Source organism: Vigna unguiculata, chromosome 10, assembly GCF_004118075.2.
Source record: "Vigna unguiculata cultivar IT97K-499-35 chromosome 10, ASM411807v1, whole genome shotgun sequence".
NCBI classification, from domain to species: Eukaryota; Viridiplantae; Streptophyta; class Magnoliopsida; order Fabales; family Fabaceae; genus Vigna; species Vigna unguiculata.
Window position 1 is genome coordinate 23,448,242 of NC_040288.1, and position 15,573 is coordinate 23,463,814.

At 35.2% G+C, this 15,573-nt stretch overlaps 1 pseudogene; it reads right to left on the minus strand.

The window, feature by feature from the left end:
• Nucleotides 1-1,837: 1,837 nt before the first annotated feature.
• Nucleotides 1,838-9,513, minus strand: LOC114165419 (annotated as a pseudogene).
• Nucleotides 9,514-15,573: the final 6,060 nt, after the last annotated feature.

The following is a 15,573-nucleotide window of genomic DNA, read 5'->3' on the forward strand; positions in this document are numbered from 1 at the left end:
CACTGCCAACGTTACCTTCATTTATACACGTGAATCTCAAACGTCATGACCCTTTCTCGCCAAAAACATAACTCATTTCAATCATCACAAAGTATCAAAATGGCGGCGCCAAACCTCCCTAAATCAGCCTTCTGACAACCTTTCACCTGCCACAAACCCCTTCACCTACTCGACATTCCTTCATATCTTTTAGCCTTAACATTGTTCATCACACTTAAAGGTTGGGGGACGGGTGTATCACACCTAACCGGTCACGATTAGCACATCAGCACATATCATCCTTCACCAATATACTATATCGGTAAAGGTTGGGGGACTGGTGTACCGTACTTGGCCAACTTAACCATATAAATAACGACCCCCATGTATATGCCGAAAACAACCCAAGTACACGTCTCGGGCCGGCATAAACCTAAACTCATAACAAAACGGCTAACCTAGGACAGTGCACGGCCAAAGACGACATCAGCCAACTGGAGAAGTAACCAGATCAGACCGTCCCTAAAGACTTAGCGAACTGAAAGCCCCCTAACATCCAATAAGCCCGCAATAATCGAACTAAGGGCATGGGCCAAGGCCCAGGTCCACCTACAGCCCAAACTAGGGTCCAGCCCATGACGTAACCAAACATAATTAAGGCTCTATAAATACAAGCCGACATGTACCAATTGGGAAGAGGCCAACTGAAGAGATAGCGGACTACATGGGTAAGGTGATGCTTGTGCCTAACTTATCTTGTTTGTTCTCTGCAGGAACAATTTTTTATTTTTTAGTATCTCTTACATCAAACAAATTGGTGAAACAACTAAGTATGTCTTTTAAAATAAATATTTTATATAACAACATACATTTAAATTAACTTTTTATTACAGTTTGCATCATTAACAAAATATTAACACATAAACTAAAACATACTTTAACTTTTTAATCTCTCTTAAGAAATATATTTTTCACGTCAATAACTATATTTGTAAACACAGTTACCTGGATTCAATTTTCTAAAAGCCAACGCAATTCCCTTCGCCAAAAAATGAAGTAAAGGGAAATTGTATTAAAAAAGTGAGAGAGAAAAAACTTTTAAAATACTTTCTATTCGGCACATCAATTTTTTCTTACATATGAGACATAAAAATAAATAGATTTTCTTATCGAAAAATATTAGTGGTTAATATTTTGTTGAAATCACGACATTTTTAAAGAACTAAAGCGCGACTTCTCTTAAAAAAGTGAGAGAACAAAACTTCTCAAAATACTTTCTATCAGCCACATCAATTTTTTCTTACATACGAGACATAAAAATAAATAAATTTTTTTATTGATAAATGTTAACTCTCAATATTTTTCTTGTCCAAGAGTTAAATTGCTACATTTTTTCAATTTTTTTTAGTTAAATATGTTTTTAGTCACTATGCAAAATTGAAATTTATTCTTGTTTGAAATTCTGATATATTTTTGTCTTCAAATTTTAAAGAAAAATAGATATAATCATTCTAATTCAATTATTTAATAACTTTTTGACGTTTCAAATATGTTTTGCAATAGACAATGAATCGAGAATAAACAACTCAAATCCTATCATGAAACGGATTTGACATCTCTACATAATTGGATTCAAATGATGCTATTCATTCATCATTGAAGTTTGATAATAAAAAATATATCAAATTTTGAACAAAGATGAATTTCAATTTTATGTTAAAGTTCACATAAAAAAATAGTTAACTGTTAAAATATATCAATGTACTTAAATTTTTTTAATCTATACAACTTGAAAATATATTTATTGAATTGAGAAAAATAAACATGACAAAAGATTAAATGATTTATCATGATTCGTTCATCTTAGAGTTGTATAGGTTTGACCCCTCTTTGTTGCATATTCAAAATAGAGTTGAGAGAAGATCCGACAGAGAATTTTGTTAATAAGTTGCCAGTACCAAATCCTCCATTGCTTCCAAAACAAGAGTGGACCAAAAATCATTCCATGGCCAAAAATCAGTCCCAGTTCCACACTAAGAAGATTCCAATCAATGGTAGAAACTAAGGTTTGATGTTGTTGTAACACCCCTGGCTCTCTGCTATCAAATTCATCCGTCAATGGAGGACCGTAGAGGCCATCATTGCCTTGAAAGGAAGAAGCTGGAAATGACTGAAGTTGGGTACCTGTTGGGATCTTTCCCACCAAATGATTCGAGGAGAGGTTCAGGAATAATAGGAAAGATAAACTTGCAAGCTCTGTGGGAATATTTCCTTCCAGTGAGTTATTTGATAAATCTAGGGACTCAAGCTCCTTCAGATTTCTAATTGACGGTGAAATTTTGCCAGAAAAAGCATTGTTTGACAAGTTCAGTGCATAGAGTTCCTTAAAGTCAAATAGCTGTTTTGGTATTTCTCTTTCAAAATGGTTGGATGAGAAGTCAATCGAAGTGAAAACACTTAAAATCTTAACCAGATCCCTCCGTTGCCCTTTCATTGTAACTGTCATTGAATCATAATAAACCTTAAAATCATAATGGATACGTTTTACCGTGTATGCTGGTTGGTTTTCATCAGACACCGTTGCTTGCCACCTTGTGAAGAAGGTTTGAGGTAGCTTGCCACTGAAATTGTTAATTGCTAGATCGACTATTTGAAGAACGGGCCATGTGGCATTGGTGTTTGGACATCCAATGTGATCATAAAAATAATTTTCTCGCAAGACTAAGACCCGGAGTGTGGATATCTTCATTAACATGCACGGAAAGACATCCATAATCTTGTTTTTTTCGAGGTTCAATATTTCTAACGATGTGCAATTAGAAAGAGACTTCGGAATCTTTCCATCTAATTTATTATCACGGAGATCCAGTATCTCTAGAGTATAGGTAGCTAAAAAGATATCTGGGAAAGGGCCCATGAGACGGTTCTGTCTAAGATTTAATACCTGAAGATTCCCACTCATTTCCAACAAACACGAGGGAATTGTCCAGAAATATTGTTATCGGAAAGATCAAGCAGCCAAAGAGATGAAGCATTGCAGAGGGAATCAGGGATACCGCCTCCGAAAGTATTTCTTGAGAAATCCAAATACTCCACCTCTGTAGGAATAAAAGGTATTTGGCCCTGAAGTTCATTATCGTGAAGATCAAGAATATACAAATTGAAAGAAAAATTACGCAAAGGTCCTTCTGAATGAGTCAACAAATTATGAGAAATATCAAGCTCCGCAAGAGTCCGTTTCCAAATCCAGTTGGGTACTATTCCTTGGATGTGATTATTAGAAAGATCTAGAAAGTGTATTTCTGAGTGATTTCTCAAGAAACCAGGAAAACTTTTCAAGTTGCAGGATGCCAACCGTAGATTTGTTATGCTGGGAAAGTAAGATGCGTCAGCATTTGTAAAATTCGCCTCGACTGATAAATTGTTGTATGAAAGATCTAATGTAGTTAAATTTCTGAACTCCGAAAGTTTATTCAGATGTATTGTCCCATTTAAGTTGTTTGAAGAAAGTACGAGGACTGAGATTCCACTGAGTTGGTATATAGATGTTGGAAAAGGCCCTGATAGATTATTTCTACTTAAATCGAGGGTGGTTAATTTGGAAGAAGACACACTGGTGAATTCGTCTAGTTAACCAAACCGATTATTAGAAAGCACAATATTTTGCAGCTGTGGGAGTGTAAAAAGGGATGAAGGAATGCTCCCACTAATCGCGTTATTACTGAGGTCAATGGTAAAAAGATTGTTCAGTCCTTCAAAGTGAGACGATGGAATTGGACCACTCAAACCATTATTAGAAAGGTCTAGCAGCGTAAGCTTATTGGCCATATTAAATGATGGCATTTGACCTGTGAAGTTGTTATATGACAAGTCCAGGTAACTGAGTTCTATTAGGTTTGACAGTGAATTGGGAATTGTTCCGTTAAATTGACAATAAGAAAAATCCAAGCGAGATAAGTTCCTCATGTTACCAATAGAGCGTGGAAATGCTCCAGAGAACTTTGTGCCACTTACTATTAAAGTCTGAAGAGATCCTAGTGGGAAGTCCGGAAAAAAGCCTTGGAGATCGTTGTTCCAGGATACGTCAACAACTAACAATGTTCCAATGTTGAAGATCTTCTGCGGAAATGTTCCTGTCAACTGGCAACAACAAAGACTTAAGATGGTCAGAAATTTAAAATCGGCAAATGTTTCTGGCACTGCAGATGATAAATCGTTCCCATCAAGAACAATCACAAATAGAATTTCATGTCTTGACAGAGAAGGATCCAGGGGTCTTGAGAGATCGCACCCTGACATGCGAACTTCTTGCAGGTCATGCAGTGACATCAAAACGCTGGACCATTCATGTCCAGCAGCTGATATACTTACACCATCCAAATACAGTTGCCTAATACTGCTGATATTTTGGACAAGCTTTCGTAGATTTGGGTTCTCAAGCTTTAGCCCAAAATTAGAAAAACAAGAGGGATCAAGAGTAATCAACCTTATCATTTGAGAAATCTCTACTGGAATCTGACCTAGAAAGCCCACACATGATAGATTCAAATAGGTCAAATTTTCCAACCTTTTGTTAGGTAAACTTAAATGTGGGTAGTTGGAAGTTGCTATATTAATTGTCTAGGAGATTGCAAAAGGTTAAGAGTAGGTCTAGCTATGATTAAGCATGCAATAGAGTTCATTAGTTTATCCAGAGAGACTTGTTTGTCAACAAATTGGCATCAGAGCTTGAGAGCCTGAGTGTTTGAGTGAGTTAGAGAGTTTGATAGAGATGGCCAGCTTAGCTAACAGCATGCCCCTGCCGAAGTTATCAAAAGGCGTTAGCTATGATAACTGGAGCCTACAGATGAAGGCTCCTTGGTTCCCAAGAAGTATGGGAGGTGGTCGAAAATGGGCACCAAGAACCAGAGGATATTGGAGAAATGACGATAGCCCAGATTGCTATGTTAAAAGCAACACGAGCAAAGGACAAAACGGCTTTGTACGTGTTGTACAGAGCTGTTGATGAGTCCGGCTTTGAGAAGATAGCAAATGTTATGTCTTCAAAAGAAGCGTGGGATATTCTGGAGAAGGCATACAAAGGGGATAACCGTGTGAAGCAAGTTCGACTTCAAACTCTCAGAGGCGAGCTTGAAAGGATGAGGATGAAGGAAGATGAAGGGGTTGCCGAGTACGTCTCCCGAGTTGAGACCGTAGCAAATCAGCTCGGTAGAAATGGAGAGACGCTGCCCGCTTATCGAGTGGTGGAGAAAATCTTGAGGTCGTTAACCGACGACTTCGAGAATATACTTTGCGCAATAGAGGGATCAAAGGACTTGACAAAGCTCTTGGTGGATAGCTTGTTGGGTCGCTTGAAGCGCATGAGCAGCGGAGAAGGAAGAAGAAGGAGGAGTCCCTTGATCAAGCACTCCAAGCAAAGGCAACCATTAGGGAGAAGAAGGTTCCTTATACTCAAAACACCCGAGGCCGAGGTGGTAGAGGCAGAGGAGGATATGAAAGAGGTTAAGAACAGGTCGGCCAACAAAATTGGCATGGACGAGGATAAGGTGGAGGTCGTGGTGGTAGAGGCCGAGGAGGTCATTCGAACAACTGAGGAGTTGAGTGCTTCAAATGTGGTAAGTACGGTCATTTTGCTAAAGACTGCTACTCAGGAGTCAAATGTTACGATTGTGGGAAGGTTGGACATTTCGCGAAGGATTGCCGATCTGAAAGCAAGAAGGAAAGGAACTTCCTTTCTGGGGATGCTGAGGAAGAAGGAATATTGATGATGTCCAAGAGATCAGGTTCCGAGCTAAGTCCGAGCTGTCATGACAACTCATTTTGGTACCTTGATACAGGAGCAAGCAACCACATGTGTGGGGATGAGAATCTTTTTAAGGAGCTCACCAAAGTTGAGGCTGGACACGTATCATTTGGTGATGCATCAAAGGTGGCAGTAAAAGGCCGGGGTACAATCTGGTACCTGTAGAAGAACAACCGAGTTGGAGAAATCAAAGATGTGTACTATGTACCCGATCTCATGAGCAACATATTGAGCATGTGCCAGCTGATGGAGAAAGGCTACTCGGTTCTGATTAAAGATCGAGTACTATACTTGAAAGACAAGTCAGATCTATTGATTGCTCGAGTAGAGATGAAGAAGAACGGGATGTACAAGCTGGACCTAAAAATAGTCCAAGAAAGGTGCTTGAAACTTGACGTGAAGGATGAAGCTATGAAGTGGCACTTCCGGTTTGGCCACTTGCATTTTGGTGGGTTGGCCGAGTTGGTGAAAAAGGAGATGGTGCGAGGACTCCCAACGGTGGAGTTTGAAAAGAAATTTTGTGAAGAGTGTGTGCTCGGGAAGCATCCAAGGACCTCATTTTCGAGGACTGCCGAGTACCGGGCAAAGGAACAACTCAGATTAATTCACACAGACATTTGTGGACCAATTACCCTTGAATCTTTCAGTGGGAAAAGGTATTTCATTTCTTTCATAGATGATTTTTCAAGAAAAATATGGGTGTATTTTTTGAAGGAGAAATCCGAGGTGTTCCAAGTGTTTAAAAGGTTCAAGGCAATGGTTGAAAAGGAGACCGACATACCTATCAAATCTGTTAGGTCTGACCGAGGAGGCGAGTTCATCTCATCCGAGCTCATGAAATATTGTGAGGAGCAAGGAATAAGGAGATTTCTGACAGCACCATACTTACCCCAACAGAATGGAGTAGCTAAGAGGAAAAATCAAACCATACTTGACATGGTTCGTACAATGTTGAAAAGCAAGAATGTGCCTAAGGAGTTCTGGGCGGAAGCAGTGCAATGTGCCATCTATGTGCAAAATAGATGTCCACATGCTAAGCTGAACGAGAAAACACCGCAAGAAGTCTGGAGTGGAAGAAAGCCGAGTGTGTCTCACCTCAAAGTGTTTGGCAGCATTGCTTATGGTCCTGTTCCAACTCAACAAAGGACCAAACTTGAAGATCGGAGCAAGAAATATGTGTTTATTGGGTACGATGAAAAAACTAAGGCGTATAGGTTGTTCAACCCAATAACAAAGAAAGTGATTATGAGCCGAGATGTTCAAGTTGATGAAGAGAGCAAGTGGAACAACTCGGAGAAGGAGTCTAGAAGCTTGGAAGTAGATACACCACCAGCTGTGAGAGATCATGAGACTTCTGATGAAGAAGATGAACCTCTACAGCCTAGAGCGCGAAACTTGCAAGACATATACAACTCGACTGACGAAGTACATGTTGTATGTTTCTTGGCAGATTCGGAAGACTTGAGCTTTGAAGAGGCCGTGCAGGAGGAAAAGTGGCAAATGGCAATGAATGAAGAGATCAGAGCAATCGAACGCAACAACACGTGGGAGCTAACCGATCTACCCAAAGGAGCTCGGCTTATTGGCGTAAAGTGGGTATGCAAGAAGAAAACGAACGTTGAAGGAGAAGTTGAGCAATACAAAGCTCGACTCGTAGTGAAGGGGTACAAGCAGAAGGAAGGAATAGACTATGACGAAGTATTCGCTCCAGTAACAAGGATGGAAACAATCAGGTTGTTGATTTCCTTAGCAGCTCAACACAGATGGACAATCTTGCAGATGGATGTGAAGTCAACATTTCTGAATGGAGTCTTGGAGGAGGAAGTATATGTTGAACAACCACTTGGATACATGCGAAAAGGCGAAGAGAAGAAAGTGTTGAGATTGAAGAAGGCACTTTATGGCCTGAAGCAAGCTCCACGAGCATAGAATGAAAGAATCGACACTTACTTCAAAAAGAATGGGTATGAGCAATGCCCTTATGAACATGCTCTTTATATAAAGAAGAAAGGAGAAGACGTGATGTTCATTGCCCTCTATGTCGATGATCTTATCTTCACGGGGAATAATGCTGAGCTAATTGAAGCATTTAAAGAAGTGATGAAGAAGGAGTTCGAGATGACCGACTTAGGTCTTATGAAGTATTTCCTTGGTTTGGAAGTCATTCAAGGGAAGGACGGTATCTTTGTGTCGCAGGAAAGGTATGCCGATGATGTCTTAAAGAAGTTCAAGATGACGAGTTGCAACCCGGTTTCCACCCCTATGGAACCGGGCACAAAACTTTCTAAGTATGCAGATGGAGACCTAGTTGATGCGAGCAAATACCGAAGTCTGATTGGAAGTCTCAGGTATCTTACAAATACCAGACCAGATTTAATGTTGAGTGTTGGAATAGCAAGTCGGTATATGGAGGAACCAAGGTATACTCATTGGAAGGCCCGAAAGAGAATTTTAAGGTATGTGAGAGGAACTGTGTCACTTGGTCTGATGTATACTAGGACGGATGATTACTGACTAGTCGGCTACTCAGACAGTGATTGGTGTGGAGATGCTGATGACCGGAAAAACACGTCTGGATATGTATTCTTCACGGGGAGCACGACGTTCACCTGACTTTCAAAGAAACAACCCATTGTAACACTGTCAACATGTGAAGCAGAGTACGTTGCAGCATCTTGGAGTGTCTGCCATGCAGTTTGGCTTAGAAACCTTCTAAGCAAACTAGAATTGAAGCAAGAAAAGGGGAATGCGATCCGAGTTGATAACAAGTCGACCATTGAATTGGCAAAGAACCCGGTCAATCATGAGAGAAGCAAGCACATTGATGTTCGATTTCACTTCATCCGAGAACAAGTGAAAGAAGGAAATGTAGAGTTGGAGTACGTTGAAAGTCGAGCACAACCTGCAGATATGTTTACAAAGCCGCTGCCATCCTCTCTGTTCGAGAACAATAAGATGATACTCGGAATGAAGGACAAGAAGAGTATTTAAGTTTACGGGGAGATTTTGTTAGGTAAACTTAAATGTGGGTAGTTGGAAGTTGTTATATTAATTGTCTAGGAGATTGCAAAAGGTTGATAGTGGGTCTAGCTATGATTAAGCATGCAATAAAGTTCATTAATTGTGAGTTAGGTAGTAGTTATATTTAATGAATGTAGTTGAAGGGTCATGTCCAAAGACCTATAAAAGGACCATGTAGTGCTTCATTTCAAATACAACAAATCTGAATACAAAGAGTGTTTATCCCGAGAGACTTGTTTGTCAACACCTTTTGAATGCAGATGGAATGACAGAGTTGAAGTTATTATGAGCCAAATTCAATTTCTGGAGATGTTGAAGACCGAAAAGGCTGCTTGAATCGTCAATAGCACCAGTGATTGATTCTCCACTGAGGTCAAGGGCAGTAACATGTCCCTTCTTGTCACAAGATACCCCCATCCAGCCGCAGCAATCCTTACTTGGATTCCATGAATCTAGTCTGTTCTCATAGTCGAATGTGAGGTTGTTCTTGAGTTGGAGCAGCAATGACCTCTGATCATCATGACAAAGGCCAGAAACCACAAACAGGTTGTTACAGAGGCACAGCCAAAACAATGGCATCACCACAAGTGCTGAGACTAACTCGGTTCTCATTGTAGATTGTAACTATGATAACCGTAGAAAACTGAAATACAAATAGTTGTTCCCATTTCCAAAAGCATATTTGTTATGTGTAAAAGCTCGCAACTTCTTCCACGGGAAAGTCTTTGGTCAATGGTGACTTTCACTAGGAACCCACCATCGCCACTTTTTAGGAACGTTCCAGTTGGGTTTCTTGAAGGTTCACTCCAGGCCCACATTTTCAATGCTATTATTAATTTCATTATTTTCTTACTCCGAACTTTGTCTTGTATTAGTATTTTTACGTGCGCGGAATTTTAAAAATTATAACATATTTATTTTATTAATTTGAATTCATAAATAATATATGCACGGGATTTTAAAAATTATAACATATTTATTTTATAAATTTGAATTCATAAATACTATAGTTATAATTTAATATAAATATTTTATTTAATAAAATTAAATAATAATATTTTGATTGTTTAGAGAAATATATTTAAATTATATATATATAATAAAATATATCATATATAATTATTTTAAATAATATATTCTTATTGAATTAATCAAAATAAAGAATTTAAATTTAATTTTAAATGAAATAGAAAATGTATAAAAATGTAAATAATAAATTGTATAAAAGAAAGGGTGAATGATACAGAAACCATTAAGTCAAATCTGTAAAAATACAAAAGTTATATCATCCAAAATGTTATATAAAACTATTAATGATAGAACATGAAAAAAAACGTAAAGAGTAAATCTTGAAAGGATACAAAGGTTAGACAATACATAAAAGAAAATGTAAATAGCAAATCTAAAACCATAAATAGTAAATCATTCAAAATAAATATAATGAATAGACTATGTAAAAATATAAAAATCAGACGATTGGTGGACTCATCTAGTGCAATTATCATGTTTCATGTTTCAGTACAAATTCATATTTTAGTTTTTTTTTGAAATGACAAATTATAAATAATATAAATATAAATAATTGAGTTCGTGTTAGAAATACAATTATATCGAATAAAATTGAAAAAGATATATGTTTTTTTGAAATTCATTTACATATTTGTTGTTATTAACTAAGTAAACATATATATTACAACTATTTTGACATCTTCATGAATTTTATTTACTCCATTTTGAATTTCATTTGGTATATGAAGAAATTAAATTTTATTTAACATGACTGTTCATGTTTTTTTTTTCTGAAAATACATTTAAGAAAGAAAATGAATGAAAAAAATTCAAAATAATTGATGGAATTAGGATTTAAGGTTTTGTTTAATTAACAATTCCAAAACTATGTATTTTAGAATATTCTAAATATTAATAAGGTTATGAATTAATAGTCGTCCATTGATTTGATACAATCATATCATTGATATGATTGATACTTATATATTCATTACTCTTTATGTAATATTTTTTATTAACTATTTGATTTATATCTTTTCTGGATTACCATGTTGTATCTATAGATAGGACTCTTCCTTCTAGTATAAGCTCACACAAAAAAGTTGCTCCATATTCTCTCATTCTCTGTTCTTCCTTCTATTATCTATTCTTCTCTATATTATTAGTTTTATTTTATAACACGTTATCAACACGATATTCCAATCAACTGAGAGTTAGTGCAACCAACTGAGGGCTAGTGGAAGTTTTTTCTCTTTGAGGACAATGTTTTGCATGTCTTAGTCTAGACTCTTCTTAATCCTTTCTTCACTTATAATTTATCAATTTTATCTTATATTGTTATTTTCGTCGTAAGAATGATTTAACTTTATCAATCTTCATCTTTGTCTGATTATTATTATTATTATTATTATTATTATTATTATTATTATTATTATTATTATTAATAGTAGTAGTAGTAGTAGTATTATTATTATTATTATTATTATTATTATTAGTATTATTACTATTACTATTATTTGTTATGCTAATTCTAAACATGTCAAACCTTACAAATTTTGAATTTGTGGGATTTGTGACCCTTGATATTACAAGTAAGAATTACTTATATTGGATATTAAATGATGAAATACATTTAGATGCAATGGGTCTTAATGATATCATTAAAGAAAAAAATAAAGTATATGAGCAACTAATTTGCTCCTGTGAGAACAATATTGTGAAAAAAATTTCACAAATATTATGAATTTATTTCACGCCTTTGTATGGCTAAACAAAACAATGAAGTTTTGATGAAAAATCATGAGATTCGCCCAACTGGTTTTGCTCCATTCCTAGAAGTGAATGCAACAATATTTGATTTATATTTTCATGATTGTTATATTGATTATGTACATGGTCATAAATGTAATTTCAAAGACACATTTTGTCACCAGAAGTGGCACAATAATGTGAAAAAGGAAAAAGGAAAAAGGAAAATGTGAAAAATATTGACAAATAAGATAAAAGTATATATTATCATTATAGTGGTAAAGGTCATTTTAGTTGTACTTGTCGTACACCAAAGCATCTACAAATAATGAGAAGAACATAAAACCACACTTTGACTATGAAGATAGTGATTCTGATTATGGCCATATGGATGCTACTCATCTTGATATTATTATTTTCTTTGCTAAACCAAATGGAAGCATTGGTCACATCATTGGTTATGAGAGTGTGAAAAAAATATCATATTGATATTTACGTTTATATGAAGAATGAATATTGGCACTATTACCAATGATGAGGATATGTTTCTTATTGATAGTGCAACAACTTATACAATTCTCAAGAGTAATAAATTTTTCTTTTGTTTGATAATACGAGACATCAAGGTTAGTATTATTTATATAACTACAAATATATTTGAAGGCTCTGGAAGAGCTATTATACTTCTATCAAGAAGTTGAATAGAAACTTATTAAGTTTTAAGGATATTTGTCTTAATGGATATCATATTGAGACAAACAATGGAAAATATATGAAATATCTTTATATCTCTACAATTGAGTTGAAAAAAAAATGTATTGGAGAAATTATGAACATTCTCTTATGGTTTGCATTACACATAAATTAGTAGAATTGAAAAGCATGTCATGGTAAATAAGAAGTTTATGAATCAAGATGAATGTCTTTTTTGGCATGATTAGTTGGATGATTTGTACTACGCATATATTAGTACAATTCAAATGCATGTCATGGTAAACCAGAAGTTTACGAATGAAAAACAATTCCTTGCTTGGTATGATCAGTTGAGTCATCCTGGATCTTTTATGATGCGAAAAAAAAAGGGTTAAGAAACTCACGTGGACACCCACTTAAGAGTCAAGAAAATTCTTCAGACCAATGAGTTCTCATGTACTATACATTCATAGAAGTTGATAATAAGACCATCACCAGAAAAATTAGAAATGAGTCAATCTCATTTTCAGAACGAATATAGGGTGATATTTGTGGTCCAATACACCCACCATGTGGATCATTTATATATTTCATGGTTTTAGTTGATGTATAAACTAGATGGCCACATATTTGTTTATTATCAGCTCACAAAAAGTATTTGCAAAGTTATTAGTATAGTTAAGAGCTCACTTCCCAGATTATCCGATTAAGAAAATATGTTTTGATGATATTGGTGAAATTACATCTCATGCTTTTCATGAGTATTGTATATCAATTGTAATTGAAGTTGAGCATCCAGTAGCACATGTTCATACTCAAAATAGACTTGCGATATCATTACTAAAACGTCTAAAATTGGTTGCAAGATCATTACTTATGAGAGCTAATCTTCTAATGGCTACTTGGAGATATGCAATTTTGCATGTTGCATTATTGATTTGCATCATGTCAACAAGTTATCACAAATACTCTATTATGCGGTTGGATTTTGGTCAATGACCTAATATTCTCATGTAAGAATTTTTTTTAGTGTAGTGTATATGTCTCAATTTTCCCACCAGAAGGGACTATGATGGGTCCTTAGAGACGATTGAGAATATATGTTGGATATGATTCTCTCTCAATAATAAAATATCTTGAACTACCAACAAGAGACTTATTTACCGTTCGACTTTTTGACTGTCACTTTGATGAATAAAGTTTTTCCAACATTAGGGGGAGAAAGAAAACAATTGGAAAAGAATATTGGTTGGAATGAATTATCATTATCTTATCTTGATCCTCGTACAAAAGAATGTGAATTGGAAGTTCAAAGGATAATTCATTTACAAAATTAGTCAATCAATTACTAAATACTCTTACTAACATAAAAGGTAATCAAATCATATATACCAACTGTTAATGCTTCGAGTATATTTGATATTAATTCATAACACGCCTGAAGCGTGGTAGGCCTGTTTGTTCCAAAGACACGTTTGAAGCATGGTAGGCCTATTGGTTCCAAAGATAAAAACTCTTAACTGAGAAAGGAAGCTAAAATGCAAGATGACCTAATTGAAAAGGTAGAAATCCCAAAATATTTATTTGACATAATTAATGATTTAGTTCCAGAAAAACCTCTAATACATGAAATTGTTGAAAAGGATGAAATCTCAACAAATTATGACATTAATCATATAATATGTAACCAAAATGAAGTTAACATTGACGAAACTTTTACATTAGATGCAACAATGTTGCAATATTTGATTATCCTAGTTGCACAACAAAGTTTGCATTTACATCTACTGGATGATGTTACAGCCTATTTGTACGGTTCTCTTCAGAATCATATTTATATGAAAATCCTTGAAGGATTTTATTGTCCCAACAAGGCAAATTCTAAAGAAGGTTATTCAATAAAATTGAACAAGCTCTTTTATTGATTAAAGCAATCATGACACGTGTGACATAATTGTCTTATTGAGTACTTATTAAAAGAAGGATATAGAAATGATCCTATTTATTCTTGTATCTATATGAAAAGATCCAAAAATGAGTTTGCCATAATTGTTGTATATGTAGATGACATAAACATCATTGGAACTCCTAATGAGCTCATAAAGGCAATTGATTGTTTAAAGAAAAGAAATTTGATATGCAGGATCTTGGAAGGACAAAGTTTTGTTTGGGATTACAAATTGAGTATTTAAACAAAGGTGTTTTTGTACATCAAGAAGCTTATATAATGAAAGTGCTTAAAAAGTTCTATATGGAAAAAAACACCTTTGTTTAAATGCTCAATTTTTAATCCCAAACAAAACTTTGTCCTTCCAATGGTGGTGAGGTCATTAGATGTTGATAAAGACCCTTTTAGACCTCAAGAAAAAGATGAAGAACTCCTTGATCCTGAAGTACCATATCTTAGTGCTATAGGAGCACTAATGTATCTTGCTAATTATACTCGACCTGATATAGCATTTGCTATAAATTTGTTAGCAAGATATAGTTCTTCACCCATAAGAGACATTTGAATGGAGTAAAACAAATACTTTGTTACCTTAAGGGCATTATGAATATGGACTTATTTTACCCAAATGATTCAAAATCAGATTTAATGGGTTATGCAGGTGTAGGTTATTTATCAAATCCTCATAATGGTCGATCACAAACAGGATATTTGTTCACATGTGGTGACACAACTATTTCATGGTGATCTGTGAAACAAACAATAACAGCAACATCGTCAAATCGTGTAGAAATTTTAGCATTGCACGAGGCAAGTCGTGAATGTGTTTGGTTAAGGTCTATAATTCAACATGTACGACAAACTTGTGGTTTATCCTCAGGAAAAATGAAATCAAGAACTATATATGAAGACAATCGTGCATGCATTGCTCAATTGAAAAAAAAAAGGATATTAAAGGAGACAAAACAAAACATATTCTTCCAAAATTTTTTTTCACTCATGATCTTCAAAGAAATGGTGATGTAAAGATCTAAAAGGTTCACTCATGTGAAAATCTAGCAGATTTATTTACAAAGTCTTTGCCAAGAGGAACTTTTGAGCAATTGGTTCACAAAATTTGACTCCTTTATCTTAATAATGTAAGTTTACATGAGGGGAGAAATAAAATATGTAAAGAACAATATTATTTAGAATGATGTAATTTTTTTCCTTCACTTTGTTTTTATCCCAAAGGATTTTTCCTAGTAAGGTTTTAACGAGACACATTCTTTTATCAATGGACACCCAAGGGAAGTGTTATGAATTAATGGTCGTCTATTGATTTGATACAATTACTCATATGATTGATATGATTGATACTCATATGATTTAT